The 17,436-nt window shown below is 44.3% G+C and overlaps 7 non-coding genes across 7 annotated transcripts; all 7 read left to right on the top strand.

Moving 5' to 3' along the window:
* The first annotated feature begins 8,312 nt into the window (after window positions 1–8,312).
* On the top strand, window positions 8,313–8,475 carry LOC135041071 (U1 spliceosomal RNA). Its single transcript, XR_010234796.1, has one exon. It is a non-coding gene; the product is annotated as a U1 spliceosomal RNA (small nuclear RNA).
* A 671-nt stretch (window positions 8,476–9,146) lies between these two features.
* On the top strand, window positions 9,147–9,310 carry LOC135041083 (U1 spliceosomal RNA). The gene has a single exon (XR_010234807.1). It is a non-coding gene; the product is annotated as a U1 spliceosomal RNA (small nuclear RNA).
* Window positions 9,311–9,462: 152 nt separating this feature from the next.
* LOC135041094 (U1 spliceosomal RNA) lies at window positions 9,463–9,625 on the top strand. The gene has a single exon (XR_010234818.1). It is a non-coding gene; the product is annotated as a U1 spliceosomal RNA (small nuclear RNA).
* Window positions 9,626–10,295: 670 nt separating this feature from the next.
* On the top strand, window positions 10,296–10,459 carry LOC135041090 (U1 spliceosomal RNA). The gene has a single exon (XR_010234814.1). It is a non-coding gene; the product is annotated as a U1 spliceosomal RNA (small nuclear RNA).
* A 152-nt stretch (window positions 10,460–10,611) lies between these two features.
* On the top strand, window positions 10,612–10,774 carry LOC135041098 (U1 spliceosomal RNA). The gene has a single exon (XR_010234822.1). It is a non-coding gene; the product is annotated as a U1 spliceosomal RNA (small nuclear RNA).
* Window positions 10,775–11,445: 671 nt separating this feature from the next.
* Window positions 11,446–11,609, top strand: LOC135041075 (U1 spliceosomal RNA). Its single transcript, XR_010234800.1, has one exon. It is a non-coding gene; the product is annotated as a U1 spliceosomal RNA (small nuclear RNA).
* A 152-nt stretch (window positions 11,610–11,761) lies between these two features.
* On the top strand, window positions 11,762–11,924 carry LOC135041107 (U1 spliceosomal RNA). Its single transcript, XR_010234831.1, has one exon. It is a non-coding gene; the product is annotated as a U1 spliceosomal RNA (small nuclear RNA).
* The last annotated feature ends 5,512 nt before the right edge of the window (window positions 11,925–17,436 follow it).

Here is a 17,436-nt window from a genome sequence, read left to right as displayed (position 1 = left end):
GGTCAGAGAAGATCTTATGGCAAGGACCGGAGCACTGGAACGGAATGCTGGGGAAGGGAGCAGGACAGGAAAATAGCCCTTGGCGCCCTAACTCTGTTGTCTCACCCGTGTTGTCAGAAATCCCCTGCGAGACTATGGTTTCTTGAGCCCTTGGCAACCGCGTTTGAAGGGCGGATTATGTCTGCCCAACTTCGATGCCCCCCGGTCTTAATGAGAGACAAAGGGAAACCCGAGACAGGGTGATAACAAGAGGCCCTCTAACTAAACAACCAGGCCAGGGGCTAAGCAAACTCAAAACTATAATATGTGCTGAGAAACCGCCAGGAAAAAGGACAACCAAAATATCCACTTGTCCAATTCTCCTACCCGGCACCGCCGAGTACCAGAGAGGACTTCTGGAAGCGGAACCCTCCGCAAATGCTCCAAACACAAAATATAAAAGGTAAAGCGGCTGAGCCGCAACACACGGCAGAGCCGCAACTCACGAACACCACTGGATATAAAACGGTGATCAGTCAGGACTCCAGGGAACCAAACGACCTCTTGGGATGAGATGACAACTCCCGAATACCGGACTTCTGCGGACTGGAATGACCGGATACAGCAGGACTGGAAACAGACTCTCAGCAAACAAAGGCAGCATGCAGGAAGCTATTACCGGCATCTGTGAGAAGCCCTGGGAGTGTATTTAACAAGGAGTCCTCCAATCAGCTGCTAAAGGCTGATTAGAATAAATGCCGTGCAGCTGCCTTGCTGCACGGCCAGAGAGCAGGTGAATATCTTAATTTCCTAAAGCCTAGCAACGGGGAACGCGGTCCACCAGTGGCGTCCCCGTTGCTAGGGTCCGTGCGGCTCAGCGCGCCCGGCGTCTAGCATTGCTAGGGAGCCGGCGGCTGTACGTGCATGGCATCTCTAGTTGCTAGGCGCCGGGCCGCGCAGACCATCAAGCGGACCCCGGCGCCTAACAGTACCCCCCCCTTGAGGAGGGGTCAAGGAACCCCTAAAGCCAGGTTTCTGAGGAAATTCCCGGAAAAATGCCCTCTTGAGCCTCGGGGCATGAAGATCCTTATCCAGGACCCAAGACCTTTCCTCCGGACCATAGCCTTTCCAGTGAACCAGAAAATACAGCCGATCCCGGGACAATTTGGAATCGAGAACCTTCTCTACCAAGAACTCCTGTTGTCCCTGTACATCCACTGGAGATCTACCCTGAGAGATCTTCCGAGGAAATCTACTGGAAGAAACGTATTGTTTCAACAGGGAACAATGAAACGTATTTCCAATCCTGAGAGATCTTGGTAAACGTAACCGAAAGGCAACTGGGTTGACTCTTTTAATAATAAGAAATGGCCCAATAAATTTGGGTCCCAGTCTAGCTGAGGATTGTCGAAGCCTGATGTTGCGAGTCGACAACCACACCCTATCTCCCACCTTAAAAGTGCAAGGACGTCGGAGCCTGTCAGAAAATTTCTTCTCTCGAAAGGCCGCTTTTCTGAGAGCAAGGTGCACCTTTTTCCAAATGGCTCTGAGATGGGAGGTTAAGGTAAGCGAGGAGACTGAGGAATGATGAAAAAAAGAATTAGCTCTGGGGTGAAAACCAAAAACTGAAAAGAATGGAGACTCTTTAGTGGAGGAATGACAAGAATTATTGTAAGCAAATTCAGCCAACGGAAGAAACTCGGACCAATCATTCTGGAGTTTGGCTGAATACAAGCGCAAATATTGTTTCAATGATTGGTTAACTCGTTCGGTTTGCCCGTTGGATTGTGGGTGGTAACCGGATGTTAACGACAATTTCATCTTCAATGAGGCACAAAAACATTTCCAGAATTGTGCGATGAATTGTGGACCCCGATCAGAAACAATATCAGTAGGCAACCCATGAAGCCTGAATACATGGCGGAGAAACAAAACTGCCAACCCTTGGGCAGAAGGCAATCGGGGAAGAGCAATAAAATGAGCCATTTTACTAAAACGGTCCACTACCACCCATATGACTCGGAATCCGGCTGAAAGGGGAAGGTCAACCACAAAATCCATGGAAATATGAGACCACGGCCGGAGAGGAACATTTACGGGCATAAGTTGCCCGATGGGCAAGGAACGGGGAACCTTATGCTGTGCACAAACCTGACTTGAATAAACAAATTCCTTGACGTCTTTAGAAAGACCAGGCCACCATACTGAGCGAGAGACTAACTCCAATGTCTTAGAGACTCCTGGATGCCCTGAAACTTTGTTATCATGGAATTCCGTTAAAACAGTAACTCTCAAAAACTCAGGGACGTAAAGACGACCAGCAGGAGTAATTCTAGGAGCTTGGTGTTGAAGCTGTTTTAACTGGGTAAATAAATCTTGTGTGAGGCCCGCCCAGATGACCGAAGATGGAAGTATGGGGGTAACAGGATTGTTATTGTGAACCGGAAGAAAGCTATGTGACAGGGCATCAGCCTTAGTATTCTTGGAACCAGGCCTGAAAGTGATTATAAATTTGAAACGCGTAAAAAATAATGCCCAACGTGCCTGCCGGGCATTAAGCCGCTTAGCCGATTCAATCTATTGCAGGTTCTTATGGTCAGTCAATACCGAAATAGTATGTTTTGCTCCCTCCAGCCAATGCCTCCACTCCTCGAAAGCCCATTTTACCGCCAGTAACTCCCGATTACCAACGTCATAGTTGGATTCAGCGGAGGAGAATTTCCTGGACATAAAGGCACAAGGATGTAACTCCAGAGACTCCGGATCCTTTTGAGAAAGGATAGCCCCCACTCCAACCTCCGAGGCATCAACCTCCACCACAAAGGGCAATTCCGGATTAGGATGTCAGAGGACTGGAGCCGAGACAAAGGCTTGTTTCAAGGCCCGGAAGGACAACTCAGCTTCACGCGACCAGTTGGTAGGATCCGCTCCTTTCTTTGTCAGAGCTACAATGGGAGCAACCAGGTCAGAAAAAGAATGAATAAACCTCCTATAATAATTCGCAAACCCTAAAAAACGCTTAATTGCTTTTAAATTGGTGGGTTGCGCCCAACTAAGGATGGCCTGGAGTTTCTTTGGTTCCATGGAAAATTATGTACCCTAAAAAAGATACTTCCGTGACATGAAACTCACACTTCTCCAGCTTGGCATATAAATGATTCTCACATAACTTTTGAAGAACCAGACGCACCTGGGTAACATGTTGTTCCATTGATTTAGAAAAAATCAGGATGTCGTCTAAGTAAACGACCACGAATTTCCCTAGGAAGTCACGGAGCACATCGTTAATGAGGTCTTGAAAAACTGCCGGAGCATTGGACAGGCCGAACGGCATCACCAGGTATTCGTAGTGACCCGACTGAGAACTGAAGGCCGTTTTCCACTCATCTCCAGATTTAATTCGGATGAGGTTGTACGCTCCTCTAAGGTCAATTTTAGAAAAAATCACAGCAGAACGTAACTGATCAAAGAGTACAGAAATCAACGGCAAAGGATAGGTGTTTTTAACTGAGATCTTATTCAGGGCTCTAAAATCAATGCAAGGTCTAAGCGAGCCATCCTTTTTCTCCACAAAGAAGAAGCCTGCACTTAAAGGAGATTTTGATGGTCTAATAAATCCTTTCTCAAGGCTCTCCTTTACATAATCATTCATAGCCGCAGTTTCTGGCCCGGATAATGCATATAATCTTCCCTTTGGCAATGCGGCACCAGGAATTAACTCAATAGCACAATCATAAGGCCGATGGGGAGGCAGAATGTCCGCATTGCCTTTGGAGAAAACATCAGCAAACTCCTGGTATTCCACCGGAATGAGTTCTGGAATGATAGCTGCTACTCTGACTGGAAACGTGATACATTCCTTATCACAAAAAGTACCCCAATGTGAAATCTTCCCCGACCGCCAATCAATGGTGGGATTATGAAAGGCCAGCCAAGGGTGACCCAGAACAACTGGAACTGCTGGGCAATGTGTAAGAAAGAACTCGATTTTCTCGGAATGTAGAGCTCCTACTGTAAGTAGTACAGGGGGTGTACGGAGAGAAATAATCCCATTAGACAGCGGACTCCCATCTAAGCCATGCATGGTGACACACCTACCCAAAGGTAACTGAGGAATGCCTAAGGCCTTAGCCCAAGTTAAATCCATAAAGTTTCCTGCAGCTCCACTGTCAACAAAAGCCGACACCAAAGAACTGAGGCTGCCAAAGGAAACTTTAACTGGGACTAAAAGGGAGTTATTCGAGGAGATAAGCTGCAGACCTAGGTGAACCCCCTCACAATTCACCTGGTCAAAGCGTTTCCCGACTTGTTCGGACAATTACGAGCAAAATGTCCCTTACCCCCACAGTACAGACAAAGACCAGAATTTTGCCTTCTGGCTCTTTCTTCAGGAGACAGCCGGGAGAGACCCATCTGCATGGTCTCCTCTACGTCTTCAGGAATGGAATATACACACGGACTTGTCCTTACAGGTGCTCCTTTTTCAGCCCTCCGCTCTCTGAGACGACGATCAATCTTAATAGAAAGCTCCATGAGTTTATCGAGAGTCTCAGGAGCAGGGTACTGAAGGAGACTGTCTTTTATAGACTCTGATAAGCCGAGGCGAAACTGACTGCGCAGGGCTGGGTCATTCCAGCCACAGTCGTTCGACCAACGGCGAAACTCCGTACAATAAACCTCTGCAGGATTTCTACCCTGTCTGAGAGGGCGCAACTGACTTTCAGCGGACGCCTCTCTATCAGGGTCATCATACAAGAGCCCTAAAGACTCAAAAAAAGCGTCAATTGACAACAATGCCGGATCCTCTGCTCTTAAACCAAATGCCCAGGTCTGAGGATCCCCCTGGAGCAAAGAAATAATAAACCCGACCCGCTGAGATTCAGTACCCGAGGAAGTCGGTCTTAAACGAAAATAAAGTTTACAGGATTCTTTAAAATTAAAAAACTCTTTTCTATCACCAGAAAAACGGTCAGGCAAATGCATCTTTGGTTCAGGGACTACCCTTGGGGAAGCTCGCAAAAGATCTTCCTGCGACTTCACCCGAAGAGAAAGATCCTGAACCATCTGAGTAAGTTCTTGAATCTGGCTGACTAAGAGCTGACCAGGATTTGGCCCTAAACCTGTTGGATTCATGAGGCCGATAAACTCTCACAAAACTGAATGAGAAAAAATTAAACCCCGTTTAATTTTAAGTTTTGGTATGGCCGGTAATAATGTTATGATTCCAGCACTCTGGTCAGAGAAGATCTTATGGCAAGGACTGGAGCACTGGAACGGAATGCTGGGGAAGGGAGCAGGACAGGAAAATAGCCCCTGGCGCCCTAACTCTGTTGTCTCACCCGTGTTGTCAGAAATCCCCTGCAAGACTATGGTTTCTTGAGCCCTTGGCAGCCGCGTTTGAAGGGCGGATTATGTCTGCCCAACTTCGATGCCCCCCCGGTCTTAATGAGAGACAAAGGGAAACCTGAGACAGGGTGATAACAAGAGGCCCTCTAACTAAACAACCAGGCCAGGGGCTAAGCAAACTCAAAACTATAATAAGTAGACAAGTCAAAATTTCAAACCCCCTGTTATGGTGTAGGGTACCTGGCCTTCTCTGATGTAATCAGAGTTAGATTTGATTCAGTGATTTTATAAAAACAGCTAGGAAGCACAATTTAGCAGTGGGTTGCAGAGAAAAAAAATATGCTGGCAGAAAAATCCAATTGAGTGATTAAACAGCTCTTCATTTTCTGGCTTTATTTTTATGCTAACAAATTTGTTCTCTGAAAAGTGTCCACAAAGCCAAGTCTCTGATTAACACCTTTGTAAGGATGGTTTTTCACCTATTACTAAATTAAACTTGCTTCATTGGAAAGGCAGCAAGATGCATCCTCATTTCAATGGTAAGTCAACCTTCTTGCCCTATGTTCCCTGTCAACGGATGAAGACGCATCATTATCTACCGCAGTCATTTTGGCCCAATAGATATGCAAGAAGTTTAGATTCCCCTTTCTTTGCAGGTAGAGGAAGGAAAAGGAAGAGGTCTGTAGCCTCTTCAAGATTGCAGGACCAGAGATTGTCCTCTGCTTCTGCCAAATCCACTGCATGACACTGGGGCTTTCTTGCAGGAGCCCACACCAGTGGGGGCACGTCTAAAACTCTTCAGTCAGTTCTGGATTCATTCGGACCTGGACTCGTGGGTTTTACAAATAGTGTCCCAAGGGTACAAACTGGGGTTTCAAGACGTTCCCCCTCACCGATTGTTCAAATTGGCCTTAGTCAGCAGGGAGAAGGTTTTTATTCAAGCCTCTTCGTGGTCCCGAAGCCGGACGGCTCAGTCAGACCAATCTTAAATCTGAAATCCCTCAATTTCTTCCTAAAGAAATTCAATTTCAAGATGGAATTTCTCAGGGCAGTGATCTCCAGTCCGGAGGACGGAGATTTCATGGTTTTGGTAGACATAAAGGATGCCTACTTACATGTACCCATTTAGCCACTGCCTCAAGCTACCTAAGGTTTGCAATTCAGGATTGTCATTACCAATTTCAGACATTGCCGTTTGGTCTGTCCACGGCTCCGAGGATTTTCACCAGGGTGATGGCGGAAATTATGGTTCTCCTTCGCAAGCAAGGAGTCACAATTATCCCGTACTTGGATGATCTCCTGATAAAGGCGAGATCCAGGGACCAGTTGGTGCAAAACATTGCACTCTCCCTGACAGTTCTTCAACAACATGGTTGGCTCCTAAACTTGCCAAAATCGCAGTTGGTCCCAATGACGCGGTTGTTGTTTTTGGGAGTCATACTGTTAGGCGCCGGGGTCCGCTTGATGGTCTGCGCGGCCCGGCGCCTAGCAACTAGAGACGCCGTGCACGTACAGCCGCCGGCTCCCTAGCAACGCTAGACGCCGGGCGCGCTGAGCCGCACGGACCCTAGCAACGGGGACGCCACTGGCGGACCGCGTTCCCCGTTGCTAGGCTTTAGGAAATTAAGATATTCACCTGCTCTCTGGCCGTGCAGCAAGGCAGCTGCACGGCATTTATTCTAATCAGCCTTTAGCAGCTGATTGGAGGACTCCTTGTTAAATACACTCCCAGGGCTTCTCACAGACGCCGGTAATAGCTTCCTGCATGCTGCCTTTGTTTGCTGAGAGTCTGTTTCCAGTCCTGCTGTATCCGGTCATTCCAGTCCGCAGAAGTCCGGTATTCGGGAGTTGTCATCTCATCCCAAGAGTTCGTTTGGTTCCCTGGAGTCCTGACTGATCACCGTTTTATATCCAGTGGTGTTCGTGAGTTGCGGCTCTGCCGTGTGTTGCGGCTCAGCCGCTTTACCTTTTATATTTTGTGTTTGGAGCATTTGCGGAGGGTTCCGCTTCCACAAGTCCTCTCTGGTACTTGGCGGTGCCGGGTAGGAGAATTGGACAAGTGGATATTTTGGTTGTCCTTTTTCCTGGCGGTTTCTCCGCACATATTATAGTTTTGAGTTTGCTTAGCCCCTGGCCTGGTTGTTTAGTTAGAGGGCCTCTTGTTATCACCCTGTCTCAGGTTTCCCTTTGTCTCTCATTAAGACCGGGGGGCATCGAAGTTGGGCAGACATAATCCGCCCTTCAAACGCGGCTGCCAAGGGCTCAAGAAACCATAGTCTCGCAGGGGATTTCTGACAACATGGGTGAGACAACAGAGTTAGGGCGCCAGGGGCTATTTTCCTGTCCTGCTCCCTTCCCCAGCATTCCGTTCCAGTGCTCCAGTCCTTGCCATAAGATCTTCTCTGACCAGAGTGCTGGAATCATAACATTATTACCGGCCATACCAAAACTTAAAATTAAACGGGGTTTAATTTTTTCTCATTCAGTTTTGTGAGAGTTTATCGGCCTCATGAATCCAACAGGTTTAGGGCCAAATCCTGGTCAGCTCTTAGTCAGCCAGATTCAAGAACTTACTCAGATGGTTCAGGATCTTTCTCTTCGGGTGAAGTCGCAGGAAGATCTTTTGCGAGCTTCCCCAAGGGTAGTCCCTGAACCAAAGATGCATTTGCCTGACCGTTTTTCTGGTGATAGAAAAGAGTTTTTTAATTTTAAAGAATCCTGTAAACTTTATTTTCGTTTAAGACCGACTTCCTCGGGTACTGAATCTCAGCGGGTCGGGTTTATTATTTCTTTGCTCCAGGGGGATCCTCAGACCTGGGCATTTGGTTTAAGAGCAGAGGATCCGGCATTGTTGTCAATTGACGCTTTTTTTGAGTCTTTAGGGCTCTTGTATGATGACCCTGATAGAGAGGCGTCCGCTGAAAGTCAGTTGCGCGCTCTCAGACAGGGTAGAAATCCTGCAGAGGTTTGTTGTACGGAGTTTCGCCGTTGGTACCTGCCAGGTGAGATACTATGATCATGTTGGTGCTTCTCCCAGGGCAAGGCTCACCCATTGCACTCTGGGTGTGCTGCCCCTGTGATTTCCCCAAATGTGGGAAACTTGACTGCATAATTTGTGTTTCCCCTGGTCGGCTCTCGTATAATTCAGATCTCTTTGTCTCAGGTCTCTCTCCAGCCTAGTTTGCTGTCTGTTTCCACTTCTCTTTTCTTGAGCCGCTCCCTTCTATGCCCTTGCGCACTATCCTGACTTCTCCCGTCTGCTTACTTTGTGCCTTCCAACACACAATGCAAACTACAGGTAGTGCTGCAGGGCCCACACCCTTTTACTTGCCTCACAGAGCAGCTCTGGAGCTGTTACAGTGCCCAGCTGCTGCAAGAAATCAGCTTGAATGCTTCAGGGGCTGGGGCATTGCCAACATGAGCCCCACACCGAAGGAGGGTGGGGGTGTTTAATGCGAACTAAGGGTCACCCAAGCGCCGCAAAAGGCCGCCATGCCCTGCATGCCCCTTTTCTCTTTTCATATGCAGACGAGGGTTGAAGCCAACTTTGACCCACTGCTTGGATGGCATTACCATATGCAAATCAATCTGCTGCAGGCCTTCCCCCAGGAATGCTTGCACTAGTTGTTGCATTTGGTTTGTTGTTTGGGGGTGCTTCAGTATTAGGCAGCCTTCTGCCCTCCCATGTTCATCTGAAAATATGTGTTCTCCCTGCAGTTGTTGTCCCCAGATGAGAGTTCCCTTGTGCTGCCTCAGTTGAATCTCCTTTACTTGACAGAGATGTGCCTGAGCAGCGGCCCTCCCCAGCCCTATCCCAAATCATACTTATTTTGCATAGGAGATACCATGGTCATGAAGATTGTTCTCCCAGGTTGAGGTTCATTCATTGCATTCTGGGTATGCTGACCCCTGTGATTTCCCCAAATGTGGGAAACTCGACTGCATTATTTGTGGTAGTGGGGGACTGTGTTTGTGCTTTCCTCTGCTCAGCTCTGGTAAAAATCAGATTTCTATGTCTCAGATCTTCCTCTAGCCTTGTTCTTCTTTCGAGAGTTCCCTTGTGCTGCCTCAGTTGGATCTCCTTCACTTGACAGGGGGGTGCCCGAGCAGCGACCCTCCCCAGCTCTAGCCCAACTCCTACTTACCTGCCAGGTGAGATACTATGATCAGGAAGGTGCTTCTCCCAGGGCAAGGCTCACCCATTGCACTCTGGGTGTGCTGCTCCTGCGATTTCCCCAAATGTGGGAAACTTGACTGCATAATTTGTGTTTCCTCTGGTCGGCTCTCGTATAATTCAGATCTCTTTGTCTCAGGTCTTTCTCCAGCCGAGTTTGCTGTCTGTTTCCACTTCTCTTTTCTTGAGCCGCTCCCTTCTATGCCCTTGCACACTATACTGACCTCTCCCGTCTGCTTACTTGTGCCTTCCAACGCACAATGCATACTACAGGTAGTGCTGCAGGGCCCACACCCTTTTACATGCTTTTCAGAACAGCTCTGGAGCTGTTACAGTGCCCAGCTGCTGCAAGAAATCATCTTGAATGCTTCAGGGGCTGGGGCATAGCCAACATGAGACCCACACCGAAGGAGGGTGGAGATGTTTAATGTGAATTAGGGGTCATCCAAGCGCCACAAAAGGACGCCATGCCCTGCACATCCCTTTTTTCTTTTCATATGCAGACGAGGGTTGAAGCCAACTTTGACCCACTGCTTGGATGACATCACCATATGCAAATCCATCTGCTGTAGGCCTTCCCCCAGGAATGCTTGTACTAGTTGTTGCATTTGGTTTGTTGTTTGGGGGTGCTTCAGTATTAGGCAGCCTTCTGCCCTCCCATGTTCATCTGAAAATATGTGTTCTCCCAGCAGTTGTTGTCCCCAGATGAGAGTTCCCTTGTGCTGCCTCAGTTGAATCTCCTTTACTTGACAGAGATGTGCCTGAGCAGCGGCCCTCCCCAGCTCTATCCCAAATCATACTTATTTTGCATAGGAGATACCATGGTCATGAAGATTGTTCTCCCAGGGTGAGGTTCATTCATTGCATTCTGGGTATGCTGACTCCTATGATTTCCCCAAATGTGGGAAACTTGACTGCATTATTTGTGGTAGTGGGGGACTGTGTTTGTGCTTTCCTCTGGTCAGCTCTGGTAAAAGTCAGATTTATTTGTCTCAGATCTTCCTCTAGCCTTGTTTTTCTTTCGAGAGTTCCCTTGTGCTGCCTCAGTTGGATCTCCTTCAATTGACAGGGGGGTGCCCGAGCATCGACCCTCCCCAGCTCAAGCCCAACTCCTACTTACCTGCCAGGTGAGATATTATGATCATGAAGGTGCTTCTCCCAGGGCAAGGCTCACCCATTGCACTCTGGGTGTGCTGCTCCTGCGATTTCCCCAAATGTGGGAAACTTGACTGCATAATTTGTGTTTCCCCTGGTCAGCTCTCGTATAATTCAGATCTCTTTGTCTCAGGTCTCTCTCCAGCCTAGTTTGCTGTCTGTTTCAACTTCTCTTTTCTTGAGCCGCTCCCTTCTATGCCCTTGCGCACTATCTTGACTTCTCCCATCTGCTTACTTTGTGCCTTCCAACGCACAATGCGAACTACAGGTAGTGCTGCAGGGCCCACACCCTTTTACTTGCCTTACAGAGCAGCTCTGGAGCTATTACAGTGCCCAGCTGCTGCAAGTAATCAGCTTGAATGCTTCAGGGGCTGGGGCATAGCCAACATGAGCCCCACACCGAAGTAGGGTGGAGGTGTTTAATGCGAACTAGGGGTCATCCAAGCGCCGCAAAAGGCCGCCATGCCCTGCACGCCCCTTTTCTCTTTTCATATGCAGACGAGGGTTGAAGCCAACTTTGACCCACTGCTTGGATGACATCACCATATGCAAATCCATCTGCTGCAGGCCTTCCCCCAGGAATGCTTGTACTAGTTGTTGCATTTGGTTTGTTGTTTGGGGGTGCTTCAGTATTAGGCAGCCTTCTGCCCTCCCATGTTCATCTGAAAATATGTGTTCTCCCTGCAGTTGTTGTCCCCAGATGAGAGTTCCCTTGTGCTGCCTCAGTTGAATCTCCTTTACTTGACAGAGATGTGCCTGAGCAGCGGCCCTCCCCAGCCCTATCCCAAATCATACTTATTTTGCATAGGAGATACCATGGTCATGAAGATTGTTCTCCCAGGGTGAGGTTCATTCATTGCATTCTGGGTATGCTGACCCCTGTGATTTTCCCAAATGTGGGAAACTCGACTGCATAATTTGTGGTAGTGGGGGACTGTGTTTGTGCTTTCCTCTGGTCAGCTCTGGTAAAAGCCAGATTTCTGTGTCTCAGATCTTCCTCTAGCCTTGTTCTTCTTTCGAGAGTTCTCTTGTGCTGCCTCAGTTGGATCTCCTTCACTTGACAGGGGGGTGCCCGAGCAGCGACCCTCCTCAGCTCTTGCCCAACTCCTACTTACCTGCCAGGTGAGATACTATGATCATGAAGGTGCTTCTCCCAGGGCAAGGCTCACCCATTGCACTCTGTGTGTGCTGCTCCAGCTATTTCCCCAAATGTGGGAAACTCGACTGCATAATTTGTGTTTCCCCTGGTCGGCTCTCGTATAATTCAGATCTCTTTGTCTCAGGTCTCTCTCCAGCCTAGTTTGCTGTCTGTTTCCACTTCTCTTTTCTTGAGCCGCTCCCTTCTATGCCCTTGCGCACTATCCTGACTTCTCCCGTCTGCTTACTTTGTGCCTTCCAACGCACAATGCGAACTACAGGTAGTGCTGCAGGGCCCACACCCTTTTAGTTCCCTTACAGAGCAGCTCTGGAGCTGTTACAGTGCCCAGCTGCTGCAAGAAATCAGCTTGAATGTTCTTCGTTGATTGATGGAAGAAACATCTTACAAAAACTCTCCAGATTATTGACTTTTTAAAGTTTTTCTAGGAAACGTTCTAGATGAATGCTTATTAGCGTTTGTCAGAATGTACGTTTGCAAAGTGTCTCGGTGGCGCAATCAGTTAGCGTGTTCGGTTATTATCCAAAAGGTTGGTGGTTCAATCCCACCCAGGGACGTAATTTACCTTGTTATCAGATTTTGGTGATCTTTAAGTAGACAAGTCAAAATTTCAAACCCCCTCTTGTGGTGTAGGGTACCTGGCCTTCTCTGATGTAATCAGAGTTAGATTTGATTAAGTGATTTTATAAAAAAAACAGCTAGGAAGCACAATTTAGCAGTGGGTTGCAGAGAAAAAGAAATATGCTGGCAAAAAAATCCAATTGAGTGATTAAACAGCTCTTCATTTTCTTGCTTTATTTTTGTGCTAACAAATTTTTTCTCTGAAAAGTGTCCACAAAGCCAAGTCTCTGATTAACACCTTTGTAGGGATGGTTTTTCACCTATTACTAAATTAAACTTGCTTCATTGGAAAGGCAGCAAGATGCATCGTCATTTCAATATCTACTGAAATAATACAGGTTGACACCAGGAAACATTAACGCCACTGCATCCTTGCTGCTTTCTCATGTGGAAGTCTGTTTAATGTGAAAACAAGGTGATATCTAATTAGCACACAGGTAAGGAATTAAGAAAATCTTTATTTAAGGGTGAAGATGTTTCTCACAAAATCGTTGCCCCAATGCATCATTGAAATTCAAGCTGGAAAGATGATTTTAATATATCACTTGTACATTTTGTATTGCTCTTCTGGTGACAATGTAGTTTGTTTTTGTCAATTACCATTTTAATAATAGGGTAAAGAAAATTAAGTGGATTTTTGAAAGAAAACAATACTGTCAATATACTATTAAACAAATTAAAATGGTAAAAGTTATTGTACTTTAAGTAAAAATAAAAGAGCCAAAATATCAATCCCAATATTGGATTACTTTAATTAAAAAAAATGCATATAGCAGAGGATAGTTTCAATCTGCCTACCTCTGGGTTATCGGCCCAGCATGCTTCCATTGCAGTACTCTGCTGCACATGTAAGTGCAAGAGATCCTGAAGCACTCACTCATCGTGGGAAAGTACCAATGTGTTTCTTCGTTGGTTGATGGAAGAAACATCTTACAAAAACTCTCCAGATTATTGACTTTTTAAAGTTTTTCTAGGAAACGTTCTAGATGAATGCTTATTAGCCTTTGTCAGTATGTACTTTTTGCAAAGTGTCTCTGTGGCGCAATCGGTTAGTGTGTTCGGCTATTAACCAAAAGGTTGGTGGTTCAATCCCATCCAGGGATGTAATTGACCTTGTGATCAGATTTTGGTGATATTTAAGTAGACAAGTCAAAATTTCAAACCCCCTGTTATGGTGTGGGTACCTGGCCTTCCCTGATGTAATCAGAGTTAGATTTGATTCAGTGATTTTATAAAAACAGCTAGGAAGCACAATTTAGCAGTAGGTTGCAGAGAAAAAAAATATGCTGGCAGAAAAATCCAATTGAGTGAATAAACAGCTCTTCATTTTCTGGCTTTATTTTTATGCTATCAAATTTGTTCTCTGAAAAGTGTCCACAAAGCCAAGTCTCTGATTAACACCTTTGTAAGGATGGTTTTTCACCTATTACTAAATTAAACTTGCTTCATTGGAAAGGCAGCAAGATGCATCCTCATTTCAATGTCTACTGAAATAATACAGGTTGACACCAGGAAACATTAACGCCACTGCATCCTTGCTGCTTTCTCATGTGGAAGTCTGTTTAATGTGAAAACAAGGTGATATCTAATTAGCACACAGGTAAGGAATTAAGAAAATCTTTTTTTAAGGGTGAAGATGTTTCTCACAAAATCGTTGCCCCAATGCATCATTGAAATTCAACCTGGAAAGATGATTTTAATATATCACTTGTACATTTTGTATTGCTCTTCTGGTGACAATGTAGTTTGTTTTTGTCAATTACCATTTTAATAATAGGGTAAAGAAAATTAAGTGGATTTTTGAAAGAAAACAATACTGTCAATATACTATTAAAACAAATTAAAATGGTAAAAGTTATTGTACTTTAAGTAAAAATAAAAGAGCAAAAATATCCATCCCAGTTTTGGATTACTTTAATTAACAAAAAAAATGCATATAACAAAGGATAGTTTCAATCTGCCTACCTCTGGGTTATGGGCCCAGCATGCTTCCATTGGAGTACTCTGCTGCACATGTAAGTGCAAGAGATCCTGAAGCACTCACTCATCATGGGAAAGTACCAATGTGTTTCTTTGTTGGTTGATGGAAGAAACATCTTACAAAAACTCTCCAGATTATTGACGTTTTAAAGTTTTTCTAGGAAACGTTCTAGATGAATGCTTATTAGCCTTTGTCAGTATGTACTTTTTGCAAAGTGTCTCTGTGGCGCAATTGGTTAGTGTGTACGGCTATTAACCAAAAGGTTGGTGGTTAAATTCTACCCAGGGACGTAATTGACCTTGTGATCAGATTTTGGTGATATTTAAGTAGACAAGTCAAAATTTCAAACCCCCTCTTATTGTGTAGGGTACCTAGCCTTCTCTGATGTAATCAGAGTTAGATTTGATTCAGTGATTTTATAAAAACAGCTAGGAAGCACAATTTAGCAGTGGGTTGCAGAGAAAAAGAAATATGCTGGCAAAAAAATCCAATTGAGTGATTAAACAGCTCTTCATTTCTGGCTTTATTTTTATGCTAACAAATTTGTTCTCTGAAAAGTGTCCACAAAGCCAAGTCTCTGATTAACACCTTTGTAGGGATGGTTTTTCACCTATTACTAAATTAAACTTGCTTCATTGGAAAGGCAGCAAGATGCATCCTCATTTCAATGTCTACTGAAATAATACAGGTTGACACCAGGAAACATTAACGCCACTGCATCCTTGCTGCTTTCTCATGTGGAAGTCTGTTTAATGTGAAAACAAGGTGATATCTAATTAGCACACAGGTAAGGAATTAAGAAAATCTTTATTTAAGGGTGAAGATGTTTCTCACAAAATCGTTGCCCCAATGCATCATTGAAATTCAAGCTGGAAAGATGATTTTAATATATCACTTGTACATTTTGTATTGCTCTTCTGGTGACAATGTAGTTTGTTTTTGTCAATTACCATTTTAATAATAGGGTAAAGAAAATTAAGTGGATTTTTGAAAGAAAACAATACTGTCAATATACTATCAAAACAAATTAAAATGGTAAAAGTTATTGTACTTTAAGTAAAAATAAAAGATCCAAAATATCAATCCCAGTTTTGGATTACTTTAATTAACAAAAAAAATGCATATAGCAAAGGATAGTTTCAATCTGCCTACCTCTGGGTTATGGGCCCAGCATGCTTCCATTGCAGTACTCTGCTGCACATGTAAGTGCAAGAGATCCTGAAGCACTCACTCATCATGGGAAAGTACCAATGTGTTTCTTCATTGGTTGATGGAAGAAACATCTTACAAAAACTCTCCAGATTATTGACTTTTTAAAGTTTTTCTAGGAAACGTTCTAGATGAATGCTTATTAGCCTTTGTCAGTATGTACTTTTGCAAAGTGTCTCTGTGGCGCAATTGGTTAGTGTGTAAGGCTATTAACCAAAAGGTTGGTGGTTCAATCCCACCCAGCGACGTAATTGACCTTGTGATCAGATTTTGGTGATATTTAAGTAGACAAGTCAAAATTTCAAACCCCATCTATTGTGTAGGGTACCTGGCCTTCTCTGATGTTATCAGAGTTAGATTTGATTCAGTGGTTTTATAAAAAACAGCTAGGAAGCACAATTTAGCAGTGGGTTGCAGAGAAAAAAAATATGCTGGCAAAAAAATCCAATTGAGTGATTAAACAGCTCTTCATTTTCTGGTTTATTTTTATGCTAACAAATTTGTTCTCTGAAAAGTGTCCACAAAGCCAAGTCTCTGATTAACACCTTTGTAGGGATGGTTTTTCACCTATTACTAAATTAAACTTGCTTCATTGGAAAGGCAGCAAGATGCATCCTCATTTCAATGTCTACTGAAATAATACAGGTTGACACCAGGAAACATTAACGCCACTGCATCCTTGCTGCTTTCTCATGTGGAAGTCTGTTTAATGTGAAAACAAGGTGATATCTAATTAGCACACAGGTAAGGAATTAAGAAAATCTTTATTTAAGGGTGAAGATGTTTCTCACAAAATCGTTGCCCCAATGCATCATTGAAATTCAAGCTGGAAAGATGATTTTAATATATCACTTGTACATTTTGTATTGCTCTTCTGGTGACAATGTAGTTTGTTTTTGTCAATTACCATTTTAATAATAGGGTAAAGAAAATGAAGTGGATTTTTGAAAGAAAACAATACTGTCAATATACTATTAAAACAAATTAAAATGGTAAAAGTTATTGTACTTTAAGTAAAAATAAAAGAGCAAAAATATCAATCCCAGTTTTGGATTACTTTAATTAACAAAAAAAAATGCATATAGCAAAGGATAATTTCAATCTGCCTACCTCTGGGTTATGGGCCCAGCATGCTTCCATTGCAGTACTCTGCTGCACATGTAAGTGCAAGAGATCCTGAAGCACTCACTCATCATGGGAAAGTACCAATGTGTTTCTTCGTTGGTTGATGGAAGAAACATCTTACAAAAACTCTCCAGATTATTGACTTTTTAAAGTTTTTCTAGGAAACGTTCTAGATGAATGCTTATTAGCCTTTGTCAGTATGTACTTTTGCAAAGTGTCTCTGTGGCGCAATTGGTTAGTGTGTAAGGCTATTAACAAAAGGTTGGTGGTTCAATCCCACCCAGGAATGTAATTGACCTTGTGATCAGATTTTGGTGATATTTAAGTAGACAAGTCAAAATTTCAAACCCCCTCTTATTGTGTAGGTTACCTGGCCTTCTCTGATGTAATCAGAGTTAGATTTGATTCAGTGATTTTATTAAAAACAGCTAGGAAGCACAATTTAGCAGTGGGTTGCAGATAAAAAAAATATGCTGGCAAAAAAATACAATTGAGTGATTAAACAGCTCTTCATTTTCTGGCTTTATTTTTATGCTAACAAATTTGTTCTCTGAAAAGTGTCCACAAAGCCAAGTCTCTGATTAACACCTTTGTAGGGATGGTTTTTCACCTATTACTAAATTAAACTTGCTTCATTGGAAAGGCAGCAAGATGCATCCTCATTTCAATGTCTACTGAAATAATACAGGT

Source organism: Pseudophryne corroboree, unplaced genomic scaffold, assembly GCF_028390025.1.
Source record: "Pseudophryne corroboree isolate aPseCor3 unplaced genomic scaffold, aPseCor3.hap2 scaffold_791, whole genome shotgun sequence".
NCBI classification, from domain to species: Eukaryota; Metazoa; Chordata; class Amphibia; order Anura; family Myobatrachidae; genus Pseudophryne; species Pseudophryne corroboree.
The sequence above is the reverse complement of the archived record's forward strand: the minus strand, read 5'-3'. Positions and strand labels throughout refer to the sequence as shown.